Below are 15454 nucleotides of genomic sequence, written 5' to 3' on the forward strand. Positions count from 1 at the left end.
AACATCATCCCCTAGAGCATCCAGCTCTGACAACACAAACAACATCGATCCCCTAGGCATCATTCAACCGAGGCTGTAAACCCACATCCCTACCTGCTGTTAGACCCACAACCTTCTTAACCTGCTGTTAGACCCACATTCCCTACCTGCTGTGTAGACCCACACCCCTACCTGCTGTTAGACCACACCCCTACCTGCTGTAGACCCCATCACCCTACCTGCTGTTAGACATCGCCTACGCTGCTGTTAAGACCCACATCCCTACCTGCTGTTAGACCCACCACCCCTACCTGCTGTGGACCCACACCCCTACTGCGTTAGGACCCACACCCCTACCTGCTGTTAGACCCACACACTACCTGCTGTTAGAACCCACACCCCTACCCTGCTGTTAGACCCACACCACACCTGCTGTTAGACCCACCACCCCTACTTGCGTGTTAGACCCACACCCCTACCTCTGTTAGACCCACACCCCACCTGCTGTTAGACATCCCTACCTGCTGTTAGACCCACACCCCTAGCCTGCTGTTAGACCCACATTCCCTACCTGCTGTTAGACCCATACCCTACCTGCTGTTAGACCCAACACCCCTACCTGCTGTTGACCCAACAACCCCTACCTGCTGTTAGACATTCCTACCTGCCTGTTAAGACCCACACTCTCGCTACCTGCTGTTAGACCCACCAACCCCTACCTGCTTTAGACCCACATCCCTACCTGCTGTTAGAACCCACACCCCTAACCTGCTGTAGACACCACCCCCCTACCTGCTAGTTAGACCCACACCCCTACCTGCTGTTAGGACCCACACCCTACCTGCGTTAGACCCACACCCGCTACCTGCTGTTAGACCCACACCCCTACCTGCTGTTAGAACCACACCCCTACTGCTGGTAGACACACACCCCTAAACCAGCATGTTTAACCACACCCCTACCCGCTGTTAGACCCACACCCCTACCTGCTGTTAGACCCACACCCCTTACCTGCTGTTAGACCCACACCCCTACCTGCCTGTTAGACACACCACCCCTACCTGCTGTAGACCCACACCCCTACCTGCTGTTTAGACCCACACCCCTACTGCTTTAGACCCACCCCCTACCTGCTGTTGGACCACACCCCTACCTGCTGTTAGACCCACACCCTACCTGCGTTAGACACAAACACCCCTACCTGCTGTTAGGCACATCCCTACCTGCTGTTAGCACACACCCCTACCTGCTGTTTAGACCCATCCCTACCGTGCTTAGACCACACCCCTACCTGCTGTTAGACCCACACCCTACCTGCGTTAGACCCAACCCCTACCCTGTTAGACCCACACCCGCTACCTGCTGTTAGACCCACACCCCTACTGCTGTTAGACCCACAACCCCTACCTGCTGTTAGACACACACCCCTACCTTAGACACCCCCCTGCTTTAGACCCAACACCCCTACCTGCTGTTAGACACACACCCACTACCTGCTGTTTAGGAACCACACCCCTACCTGCTGTTAGAACCCACACCCCTACCTTGCTGTTAGACCCACACCCCTACCTGCTGTTAGAACCCACCACCGCCTAACCTGCTGTTAGACACACTTCCCTACCTGCCTGTTAGACCCACACCCCTACCTGCTGTTTAGACACACACCCCTACCTGCTGTTAGACACACACCCCTTACCTGCTGTTAGACCCACATCCCTACCGCTGAACCCACCCTCCTGTGTTAGACACACACACCTACCTCTGTTGGACACCCTTGTTAGACCACACCCCTACCTGCTGTTAGACCCACACCCCTACCTGCTGTTAGACCCACACCCTTACCTGCTGTTGGACCCACACCTACCTGCTGTTAGACCCACACCCCTACCTGCTTGGACCCACACCCCTACCTGCTGTTAGAACCCACCATCACCTACCCCCATGCTGTTAGACCCACATCCCTACCTGCTTCCAGGTCATCCTCATCTATCTCAGGAGTTCCGTAGCTGCACTCAAAGACTCCTGAACCCGTTTGGCATCTCCCATCATATCCTTCCAGCTGATCCTGTTAGGTCCTACACCACATCATTACATGCATGAAGAAGCTCCACAGCGTATAATTGTGAGGGAAACGAGATAAAACACATAAATTAGTTACTTCGATCTGATCGGTCTTCACTCCTTGTAAGCCCTCTTTCATCTCTTTAGCTCAAATCTCAGTTGCCTCCACCCTGGAACCACAATACAAAGGACAAAGTAGTCAAGACAGATCCTTATATTCTAAAGAAGGAATAGTCAATGACTGATCCTTCATATCTAAAGGACCAAGTAGTCAAGACTGATCCTTTTATGTCTAAAAGGACAATAGTCCAAGACTGATCCTTTCAATCTAAAAGGACAAGTAGTCAAGGACAGATCCTTTATGTCTAAAGGACAAGTATCAAGGACTGATCCTTTATATCTAATGGCAGTAGCAAGGACAGATCCTTTATATCTTAAAGAACAAGTAGTCAAGGACTGATCCTTCATATGCTAAAGGACCAAAGTATCAAGGACAGATCCTGTATATACTAAAGGACAAGTAGTCAAGACTGATCCTATAGCTAATGACAAGTAGTCCAAGGACTGATCCTTCATATCTTAAAGGACGATCCTTTATATCTATTAATGGACAAGTAGTCCAAGGACTGATCCTTTTGATATCTAAGACCAAGTAGTTCAAAGGACCAGATCCTTTAGTATCTAAAGAAGAAAGTAGTCAGGACTGCATCCTTTATATCTAAAAGACAAGTAGTCAAGGACAGATCCTTTATATCTAAAGGACAAGTAGTCAAGGACAGATCCTTTATATCTAAAGGACAAGTAGTCAAGGACAGATCCGTTTTATATCTAAAGAACAAGTAGTCAAGGAACAGATCCTTTATGTCTAAAGACAAGTAAGTCAAGGACAGATCTTTATATCTAATGGACACGTAGTCAAACTGCATCCTTTATGTCTAAAGACAAGTATCAAGGACGATCCTTCATATCTAAAGACAAGTAGTCAAGGACAGATCTTCATATCTAAAGACAAGTAGTCAAGGGACTGATCCTTTTATGTCTAAAGGACACAGTAGTCAAGGACAATCCTTTATATCTAAAGACAAGTAGTCAAGGACAGATCCTTTAATCTGAAAGAAACAAGTAGCAAGGACAGATCCTTTATTGTCTAAAGGACAAGTAGTCAAGGACAGATCCTTTATATCTAATGCGACACGTAGTCAAGGACAGATCCTTCATATCAGAAAGGACACGTAGCAAGGGACTGATCCTTATTATCAAATCAAACCAGTTCCTCTGCTTTGCATGTTTCAGTTCTCTTCCGGGGACAGAACTGAACAGAGACAGAGTGTAATCCGTTATTGTAGTCTGAGATCCGTCTAGACATGACAGTTAATAGTAGTTTTTGTATTCTGATCAGTAGACTTCTGATCATGGGATTCCAAACGTTGTCATGCGTCTACACCTACATTTAAATGTGTTCCACCGTGTGCCGGATTTCCCTTCTCCCCGCCCTATATTCAAATGTTGACATTCTGACAAACGATGGAAACAGCGCTAAATATGATAACACAACAACAACGTCATGCAGTAAGCCAACTACTGTAAGCTAACTAGCAGCTTAAAACCTCTGTAGCTAGCCAGCAAGCTAGCAAGCACAGCTAAAAGCACAACTGTAGCCAAAAAAATGACTTTCTTAGCTAGCTGTGTTAACATTTATGAGGCCAGCAACCCCTCTCTCACATGCTAGGAGCGTATTTCCGCCAACGTTATAAATGAAGGTGCCTCTCGGTCCAGAACAACACGTTTTTCCGGAGACTGAAGGCAGGAGTGGCTGATGACAGCACCCACTGTATGCACTTTCGGTAACCTGTTGTGTCCAGAATTAGATACATTTGCACATTTAGTTACGGTTGTAGTGTAGGCGTATAGTGTAGTACAGTGTAGTGTTTGGTAACAGTGTAGTTAGTTATGGTGTAGTTACAGTGTAGTAATGGTTATAGGTGTAGTGTGTTACAGTGTTAGTGTGGTTATGGTGTAGTTACAGTTGTAGTTTGGTTATAGTGTGGTATAGTGTAGTTAGGGCCAGTCTTTGTAGTTTTAGTGTCGCTTAGTGACTGGACGGTGTAGTTAGGGCTATTACTGCAGATACAGTGTAGTTAGTGCCAGTCTTACTGTAGTTTTAGTGTCGCTTAGTGACTGGATGGTGTAGTGGCTATACTGCAGATACAGTTGTAGTTAGTGCCAGTGCTTACTGTAGTTTTAGTGTCGCTTAGTGACTGGACGGTGTAGTTGGGCTATACTGCAGATACAGTGTAGTTAGTGCCAGGTCTTAGCTGAGTTTTAGTGTCGCTTAGTGACGGACGGTGTAGTTGGGCTATACTGCAGATACAGTGTAGTAGTGCCAGGTCTTACTGTAGTTTTTGGTATCCTTGAGGGACTGTATAGTGTAGTTGGCCTGTCCATGTTGAATGACTGCTGAGCCAGCTGTCTCTCTGGCCCTCATACCTGAAATATAACATGGCCGTTATTCATACCTGGAATATAACATGGTCGTTATTCATACCTGGAATATAACATGGTCGTTATTCATACCCTGGAATATAACCACATATACTGGAATATAACGAGCCGTCTATTTCATACCTGGAATATAAACTATGGTCGTTATTCATACCTGGAATTATAACATGGTCGTTATTCATACCTGGAATATAACATGGTCGTTATTCATACCTGGAATAATAACACAATCATACCTGGGAATATAAACATGGCCATTATTTCATACCTGGAATATAACCTGGCGTTATTCATACCTGGAAATAACATGGTCGTTATTCATACCGGAAAAAACATGTCTTATTCATACCTGGAAATATAACATGATGTCGTTTATTCATACCTGATAAACCATCATACCTGAATATAACATGGTCGTTATTCATACCTGGATATACCATGGTCTTATTCATACCTGGAATATAACATGGTCGACCATCCGGAATAACAGTCTATTCATACCTGGAATATAACATGGTCCGTTATTCATACCTGGAATATAACATGTCGTTATTCATAGCTGGAAATAACACATCAACTGGAAATAACATGGCCATTATTCATACCCTGGAATATAAACTGGCATTATTCATACCTGGAATATACATGCGTTAATTGCATACCTGGAATATAACATGGTCGTTATTCATACCTGGAATATAACATGGTCGTTATTCATACCTGGAATATAACAACATCATACCTGAATAACATGGCATTATTCATACCTGAATATAACCTGGCAGTATTCATACGCTGGAATATAACATGTCGTCTATTCATACCAGGAAAAAAACATGGTCGTTATTCATACCAGCAATATAACGATGGTCGTTATTCATACCAGGAAAAAAACAACTGGTCGTTATTCATACCTGGAATATAACATGGCGTTAGTATACCTGGAAATAACATTTGATTCATACGAAAACTCGTTATTCAGACCTGAAATATAACATGGTCGTTATTCATACCTGAAATATAACATGTCGTATCATACCATGGAAATACATGGCCATTATTCATAACCTGAAGTATAACCATGGCCGTTATTCATACCTGAATATAACATGTCGTTATCATACCTGAATTGGTATAACATGGCGTTATCATACCTGGAATTAACACATCATACCTGGAATATAACATGGCCATATAATCCGATACCTGGGAATATAACATGTTGATTATTCATACCTGGCATATAACATATCATATTCATACCTGAAATATACATGGTCATCATGCATACCTGGAATATAACACATCATACCTGGATATAACACATTCATACCTGGAATATAACACATCATACCTGAATATAACACATCATACCTGGAATATAATCACATCATACCTGAATAAACATGTGCGTTATTCAAGCTGGGAATATAACACATCATCTATTCAGTACCTGGAATATAAACTATGCCATATATTTCATTCATGGAATACAACTATTATACCTGGAATAAACACATCATCCTGCGAATTATTTAACATATCATACCTGGAATATAATCATTATATACCTGGAATATACAACATTTCATACCTGGAATGTTAACACATCAACGTGGAATATAACATGGTCGTTAGTTACATAGTGGAATAAAATGGGCTTATTCATACCGTGGAATTATAACATGGTCATTATCATACCTGGAATTATCAACTAATGACGTTAACGTTCATACTGGGATCATATAAACAAATCAGGTACTTACTGGAAGTATAACACATTCATTATTCATCACCTGTGAGATATATATTACTTAATTGAAATCAGAAATGAATTGATAACTCATATCACTGGAATATAACATGGTCGTTATTCATACCTTGGAATATAACAATGGCCGTTATTCATACCTGAATATACCACATCATTACCTGAATATAACACATCAATACCTGGAATATAACACATCATACCTGGAATATAACACATTCATACCTGGAATATAACATGGTCATATTCGATACCTGGAATTATAAATTGGCCGTTATTCATACCTGGAAAATAAGCATGGCCGTATTGCATACCTGGAATATAAAACACTGTCATTATTCAAGCCTGGAATATAAACATGGCTTCATACCTGGAATATAACATGTGCCTATGCATACCTGAATATAACATGGTCGGTTTCATACCTGGAATATAACATGGCCGTATTCATACCTGGAATATAACAATCATACCTGGAATATAAACACCTCATCTATAACCATCTACTGGGAATTAACATGGTCAGTTATTCATAGCCAGGTCAAATATAACATGGCCGTTTACTTTGCATACCTGGAATATAACATTGGCTCGTTATATTCCATACCTGGCACATAACAACATTGTACTACTGGCTTATTTCATACCGGAATTATGTAACTAGTCGGTTCCATTTATCATACCTGGAAAACATGGTCATTATTCATACCCTGGAATATAAACATGGTCGTACTACTGGAGTTATATCTCGATTGTACCTGGAAATATAACATAGGCCGTTATTCATACCAGAATATAATTCCATCGTCGTTATTCAGACCTGGAAATATAACATGGCCGTTATTCATACCTGGATATAACATGGTCTATATTTCTACCTTAGAAATATAACTGCATGGTCAGATTATTCATACCTGGAGTATCATGTCGATTACCTCGATACCGGTGAATATACATTATTCATACCTGGAATATAATCCGTTCTAACTTAACCATGCAGTACCGGGAAGCTGTAAATACATGGTACATGGTAACATAATTACATTCACATATATATATTTTATAGATAATAATAGTATTTAATAATTTATTTAATTTAACCATTTATCTTAACTAGGCAAGTCAGTTAAGAACAAATTCTTATTTTACCCAATGACGGTCTAGAGACTAGTTGGGTTACGCCTTTTTCAGGGCAGAACGAACAGGATTTTTACCTTGTCCAGCTCGGGGATTCGATCTAGCAGACCTTTTCGTGTTAACTGCCATCGACCAACTGGCTCCTGGCCCCCTAACCACTAGGCTACCTGCCGCCCCCTTAAACACACTGAGGCTACCTGCCGCCCCCCTGCTAACCACTACGCTACCTGCCGCCCCTCTTCTAACCACTAGCACCTTTGCCGCCCCTCTCTAACCCAACTAGGCTACCTGTCCGCCCCCGCTCTAACCAACTCTAGGCGTACCTGCCGCCCCACCTCTAAACCACTAGGCTACCCTGCCGCCCCCCCTCTAACCACTTAGCTACTGGCCGCCCCCCCTCATAACACTAGGCTACCTGCCTCCCCTGTCATATCCCAAAGCAAACCCTCCTATGGCCCACCTTCCTCTCCATTTCTTGCTGCCAATGACTTGGGAACGAATGCCAAAAATCGTGAAGTTGGAGGACTCATATATCTCCCTCACAATTTTAAAGCATCAGCTATCTGAGCAGCTAATCCGATGCTGCAGCTGTACATAGTCCATCTGTATATAGCCCACCCAATCTACCTTACCTCATCCCCATATTGTTTTTATTTACTATTTACTTTCTGCTCTTTTGCACACCAGTATTTCTACTTGCACATCATCATCTGCTCATCTATCACTCCAGTGTTAATTTGCTAAATTGTAATTACTTCGCTAATATGGCCTATTTATTGCCTTACCTCCTCACGCCATTTGCACACACTGTATATAGACTTATTTTCTACTGTGTTATTGGCTTGTTTATTGTTTATTCCATGTGTAACTCTGTGTTGTTGTTTGTGTCACACTGCTTTGCTTTATCTTGGCCAGGTCGCAGTTGTAAATGAGAACTTGTTCTCAACTGGCCTACCTGGTTAAATAAAGGTGAAATAAAAAAATACACTTTTTATTTTTAATACATTTCCTTTATTCCCCTCCAACCCCACCACCCCTCCCCCAACTGGAGTAAACTATTGAACAACAAGGCCTAGGCCTGTATTTCCAGCTTATACATACTATATACATTTTATGGACACTGTACCAAAACAAATGATCTAATGATTCTGCCTCCTCGTAGCAAAATCTGCAGAGCTGGAAAGGTTGCATCACTCATATAAATAACATTCTGTTGGTTGCAAGAATTCTGTATAATAATTTAAATTGAAAAATTCTAAGTTTTGAATCCGTTTTGCATATCAGTTCATAAACCAGAGGTGATGGAAGATTTCATCAAGCAGCTGAGGGACAACTTCTCCACCAGATTTGAAGACTACAGCATGCCCAAGGAAAACATTGTGTTTGTACGTGATCCTCTCACAGTCCMCCCAGYTYGAGAATTCTCCTCCCTTGCTAAGAAAACGATACAACTCGCTGGATGAGGCCGCAATTCAAACTGAGCTGATTGAATTCCAGACATCGAGCTAAATCAGGGATGTGCTCAGGAATGCCGAGTCCCTGTGTGGGTTGAGGGTGTCATTCTCAGAGGAATACAGCACAAAAAACAAACTAGCATTTTATGTCCTAACAATGTTTGGATCGACTAACACCTGCAAGTCCCCATTTTCCTCGATGAACGCAATCAAGACTCACGACAGGAACTTTCACATAAGTCAATCAAGMACTGCCTGCGTATTAAAATCCCATCCATCTCACKCGACATCCACACGATCGTGTCCGAGAAGAAATGCAACGTGTCCCATTGACTAAGTAAATTAGTGGCCTATATGACTGTATTTAGTAAATACTCACATTATTATGAGTGCTTATCCAGGGATATTTAGGTCTCAAGCTGACAGTATTTTCTGTTTGTAAGTAAGAATTTCACGGTAAGGTCTACACTCGTTGTATTCGGCACGTGACAAATAAAGTTTGATTTGGTTTGTGTAGGACGCTACATTTAAATGATTGTTTATGTAGGACGCTACATTTAACTGATTGTTTACTGAGCCCACTGTCTAAGCTACAGCGTGTCTGTCAGTCTGGAGCTCACTGGCTCAAATAGCCTACAGCCGTGTCTGTCAGTCTGGAGCTCACTGGCTCAAATAGCCTACAGCCGTGTCTGTCAGTCTGAGCTCACTGCTCAAATAGCCTACAGCTGTCTGTCAGTCTGGAGCTCACTGCTCTAATAGCCTACAGCTGTGTCTGTCAGGCTGGAGCTCACTGGCTCTAATAGCCTACAGCTGTCTTCAGTCTGGACCACTGCTCAAATAGCCTACAGCCGTGTCTGTCAGTCTGGAGCTCACTGGCTCAAATAGCCTACAGCCGTGTCTGTCAGTCTGGAGCTCACTGCTCAAATAGCCTACAGCCGTGTCTGTCAGTCTGGAGCTCACTCTCTAATAGCCTACAGCTGTCTGTCAGTCTGAGCTCACTGGCTCTAATAGCCTACAGCCGTGTCTGTCAGTCTGGAGCTCACTGGCTCTAATAGCCTACAGCTGTGTCTGTCAGCTGGAGCTCACTGGCTCAAATAGTCTACAGCCGTGTCTGTCAGTCTGGAGCTCACTGGCTCAAATTGCCTACAGCCGTGTCTGTCAGTCTGGAGCTCACTGGCTCAAATTGCCTACAGCCGTGTCTGTCAGTCTGGAGCTAACTGGCTCAAATAGCCTACAGCCGTGTCTGTCAGTCTGGAGCTCACTGGCAGGGGAAACTCTGAGGACCAGAATATTTGATACAATGTTGCAAGTTCTCTAGTGCAAGCTTCAGGCTGGACCAAGTTGATAGTTGATACAATGTGCATGTTCGTTGCAGACAGTCCATGTGTAACCAATGTGATTCATAGGATATTTTTTATTCAGGATGTTTTCTACCTGCAGGCTACAATGTTAATGTTTGTTGGCTTTATGTACAGTCGTGGCCAAAACTTTTGAGAATTACACAAATATAAATTTTCAATGTCTGCTGCCTCAGTTTGTATGATGGCAATTTGCATATACTCCAGAATGTTAGAAGGTGATCAGATGAATTGCAATTAATTACAAAGACCCTCTTTGCCATGCAATGAACTGAATCCCCAAAAAACATTTCCACTGCATTTCAGCCCTGCCACAAAGTACCAGCTGACATCATGTGTGATTCTCTCGTAACAGAGGTGTGAGTTTGACGAGGACAAGGCTGGAGATCATTCTGTCATGATGATTGAGTTCGAATAACAGACTGGAAGCTTCAAAAGGAGGGTGTGCTGGAATGATTGTTCTTCCTCTGTCAATCATGGTTACCTGCAAGGAAACACGTGCCGTCATCATCTATGCACAAAAAGGGCTTCACAGGCAAGGATATTGCTGCCAGTAAGATTGCACCTAAATAAACCATTTATCGGATCATCAAGAAACTTCAAGGAGAGCTGTTCAATTGTTGTGAAGAAAGCTTCAGGGCGCCAAGAAAGTCCAGCAAGCGCAGGACCGTCTCCTAAAGTTGATTCAGCTGCGGGATCGGGGCATCACCAGTACAGAGCTTGCTCAGGAATGCAGCAGGCAGGTGTGAGTGCATCTGCATGCACAGTGAGCGAATACCTTTTGGAGGATGGCCTGGTGTCAAGAAGGGGAGCAAAGAACCACTCTCCCAGGAAAAACATCAGGGACAGACTGATATTCTGCAAAAGGTACAGGGATTGGACTGCTGAGGACTGGGTTAAAGTCATTTTCTCTGATGAATCCCCTTTCCGATTGTTTGGGGCTTCCGGAAAAAAGCTTGTCCGGAGAAGACAAGGTGAGCGCTACCATCAGTCCTGTGTCATGCCAACAGTAAAGCATCCTGAGACCATTCATGTGTGGGTTGCTTCTCAGCCAAGGGAGGGCTCACTCACAATTTTGCCTAAGAAACAACCATGAATAAAGAATGGTACAACACATCCTCCGAGAGCAACTTCTCCCAACCATCCAGAACAGTTTGGTGATGAACAATGCCTTTTCCAGGATGATGAGCACCTTGCCATAAGGCTAAAGTGATAACAAGTGGCTCGGGGAACAAAACATCAATCTTTGGTCCATGGCCAGGAAACTCCCCAGACCTTAATCCCATTGAGAACTTGTGGCCAATCCTCAAGAGGCAGGTTGACAAACAAAACCCCACAAATTCTAACAAACTCCAAGCATTGATTATGCAAGAATGGGCTGCCATCAGTCAGGATGTGGCCCAGAAGTTAATTGACAGCATGCCAGGCGGATTGCAGAGGTCTTGAAAAAGAAGGGTCAACACTGCAAATATTGACTCTTTGCGTCAACTTCATGTAATTGTCAATAAAATATTTGACACTTATGAAATGCTTGTAATTATACTTCAGTATTCCATAGTAACACCTGACAAAATATCTAAAGACACTGAAGCAGCAAACTTTGTGGAAATTAAATATTTGTGTCATTCTCAAAACTTTTGGCCATGACTGTAGGATATTTTTACATATTGTTAATAGAAGTTACTTTTAATTTGTATCATTATTATTTAGATAACATTTTGATTAAACACATGACGTTGATTTTGAAGACCTTCATTATAAATGAAACTAACAGAAATGCGCATATAAAAATCATAACTGGCACACAGATCAGTAGAAATGTGTAGGATAACAGCCTGTTACTTGCCAACTACACAATCAGTAGAAATGGTAGGATAACAGCCTTTTTACTGCCAACTTCAGGAGCATAGTAGCAGAATCTGCCAAGCCCAGCAACAGCAGCTATATTGATCTCTTGCTCCCTCTTTAGTCATTTGTGTGTCTTCCTTTTTAATTGCTTAAAGCATCAGACTAGCTCAGTAGCCTACATATAGTTGATTTCATGTGTCTATATACAGAAAAATACACGTTTAAAATGTAGACTAATAGATTGGCCGAAACAACAAAACTCTCAGTCGACCAAGATTTTTTCAAATCAGGTAGAGCCCTACTCACAGATACCTTAAAAAAATAAGGAAGGGACGTGGATCAGAAAACCAATCAGTATCTGGTCTGACCACCATTTGCCTCATGCAGCGCGGTACATCTCCTTCGCTGTCAAAACGTTTTTTAATCAAAGTGTTTCACCCTAGAGCAGCGTTTCCCAAACTCGGTCCCCGGGACCACAAGGGTGCGCGTTTTTATTCCCCCAACACTACACAGCTGATTCAGTGATCAACTAATCATCATCATTACAACCAAAACGTGCACCCCTTGGGTCCTGAAGACCGAGTTTGGAAAAGCTGCCCTGACTGACCCCTTACACTAACCTCTGATGCCTGCAAATCTATGTGTCAGTATGTCTGTCAGTCTGTCTTGCCTGCCTGTTCAGTCTGTCTTGCCTGCCTGTCAGTCTGTCTTGCCTGCCTGTCAGTCTGTCTTGCCTGCCTGCCTGCCTGTCTGTCTGTCTTGGCTGCCTGTCAGTCTGTCTTGCCTGCCTGTCAATCTGTCTGCCTGCCTGTCAATCGTTCTTCCTGCTTCAGTCTGTCTTGCCTGCCTGTCAGTCTGTCTTGCCTGCCTGTCTGTCTGTCTTGTCTGCCTGTCAGTCTGTGCTTGCCTGCCTGTCAATCTGTCTTGCCTGCCTGTCAATCTGTCTTGCCTGCCTGTCAGTCTGTCTTGCCTGTCTGTCTGTCTCTGTCCTAATGTCTGTCTTGTCTGTCAGTCTGTCTTGCCTGTCTGTCTTCCTGCCTGTCTTCCTGCCTGTCTTCCTGTCTGTCGCCTTTCTGTCTGTCAGGCTGCCTGTCTGTCCGTTGTCTTGGGAGGGAAAGCTGATGGACTAATAAAGTCTTCTTGTCTGTCTGTCAGTCTGCCTGCCTGTCTGGCATTCTGTCTTGCCTATCTGCCTGCCTGTCTGTCTGTCTGTCTCTAGTTGTGCAGTCTGTCTTGCCTGTCTGTCTTCTTGCCTGTCTCCTGTCTGTATGCCTTCTGTCTGTCAGTCTTCCTGTCTGTCTGCCTTTCTGTCTGTCAGCCTGCCTGCCTGTCTGTCGGTGTTCTTGGGAGGGGAAAGCTGATGGACTAATAAAGTCTTCTATCTCCTCTTCAGAACATGTGAAGCAGAAAGCCATGAGGGTTCTGAAGCAGAAGAGGACAGTAAGATGATGTTCATTTCACTACTACTTTATAAACCAGGTACCACTGTTGTTTAGAAACAAACACTCAGAAAATGAGTCAAATTGTCTATTCAGCTATTGTATTCCAGGTATTAATAATAATATATTATATTGAAGGTATGAATAATTATATTTATATTGAAGATATTAATAATTATATTTTATATTGAGATATGTGATATATTGTATTCTACACTAGTGGACAAAACATTAGACACAGACTGACCAGATGAATCCAGGTGAACGCATGATCCCTTATTGACGTCACTTGTAAATCCACTTCAATCAGTGTAGATCAGGGTTCCCCAACTGGTGGCCAGTGGACAAATCTGGCCCTCCAACAAAATTATTTGCCACCCAAAACCCCCAAAAATGAATTATGAACATTCTTTTAATTTATTATTTTCTAAATCTCAGACCCGAGATGCAAAAAGTCCCAAGAAGAAGTTAACCCACCTAAATAATGCAAAACTTACATTTTAATTTCATTCATGAGGAGAGAGAATGCAGGAGTCAACTAATGAAACAGGCAGCGGACCATTCTGTGGTGCTGAAACACCGAGCTGCAGCCAGCAATAGTAAACAGCACCTGGTGCTGAAAATATAGCTCACTTATTATGCAAGTGTTGCCCAGCAACAGATGGAGAAAACCTACACCAGTGAGTAATTCATTTCAACAATAATCTTCATTTAATTTGACTTTACAAACATCAAGAGGCTTAATTGGAGTCTATTTCTTCCCGAGGCTAGGCCTATATAACATAATTGATCTGCCAAGAGTAAGCGCTATAAGGCTGTCATTTAAATGTAGCGTCCTACATAAACAATCAGTTAAATGTAGCGTCCTACACAAACATCATTTAAAGTAGCGTCCTACATAAACAATCAGTTAAATGTAGCGTCCTACATAAACAATCAGTTAAATGTAGCGCCTACATAAACAATCAGTTAAATGTAGCGTCCTACATAAACAATCAGTTAAATGTAGCGTCCTACATAAACAATCAGTAAATGTAGCGTCCTACATAAAACAATCAGTTAAATGTAGCGTCCTACATAAACAATCAGTTAAATGTAGCGTCCTACATAAACAATCAGTTAAATGTAGCGTCTACATAAACAATCATAAATTGCCCTACAAAACAATCAGTTAAATGTAGCGGTCTACATAAACAATCATTTAAATGTAGCGTCCTACACAAAACAATCAGTTAAATGTAGCGTCCTACACAAACAATCAGTTAAATGTAGCGTCCTACACAAACAATCAGTTAAATGTAGCCCTACACAAACAATCAGTTTAAATGTAGCGTCCTACACAAACAATCAGTTAAATGTAGCGTCCTACACAAACAATCAGTTAAATGTAGCGTCCTACAAAACAATCAGTTAAATGTAGCGTCCACACAAACAATCAGTTAAATGTAGCGTCCTACACAAACAATCAGTTTAAATGTAGCGTCCTACACAAAACAATCAGTTAAATGTAGCGTCCTACGTAAACAAATCATTTAAATGTAGCGTCCTACATAAACAATCAGTTAAATGTAGCGTCCTACGTAAACAATCATTTAAATGTAGCGTCCTACACAAACAATCAGTTAAATGTAGCGTCCTACGTAAACAATCATTAAATAACGTCCACATAAACAATCAGTTAATGTAGCGTCCTACACAAACAACAGTTAAATGTAGCGTCCTACATAAACAATCAGTTAAATGTAGCGTCCTACGTAAACAATCATTTAAATGTAGCGTCCTACGTAAACAATCAGTTAAATGTAGCGTCCTACGTAAACAATCATTTTAATGTAGCGTCCTACGTAAACAATCATTTAAATGTAGCGTCCTACGTAAACAATCATTTAAATGTAGCGCCTACGA

General features: G+C 42.4%; 1 pseudogene; it reads right to left on the minus strand.

Moving 5' to 3' along the window:
* Nucleotides 1-15454, minus strand: part of LOC112072328 (charged multivesicular body protein 5-like) — a 37918-nt pseudogene that overhangs the window by 12938 nt on the left and 9526 nt on the right.

The sequence above is a fragment of the Salvelinus sp. IW2-2015 genome, unplaced genomic scaffold (assembly GCF_002910315.2).
Source record: "Salvelinus sp. IW2-2015 unplaced genomic scaffold, ASM291031v2 Un_scaffold1891, whole genome shotgun sequence".
Taxonomy (NCBI): Eukaryota; Metazoa; Chordata; class Actinopteri; order Salmoniformes; family Salmonidae; genus Salvelinus; species Salvelinus sp. IW2-2015.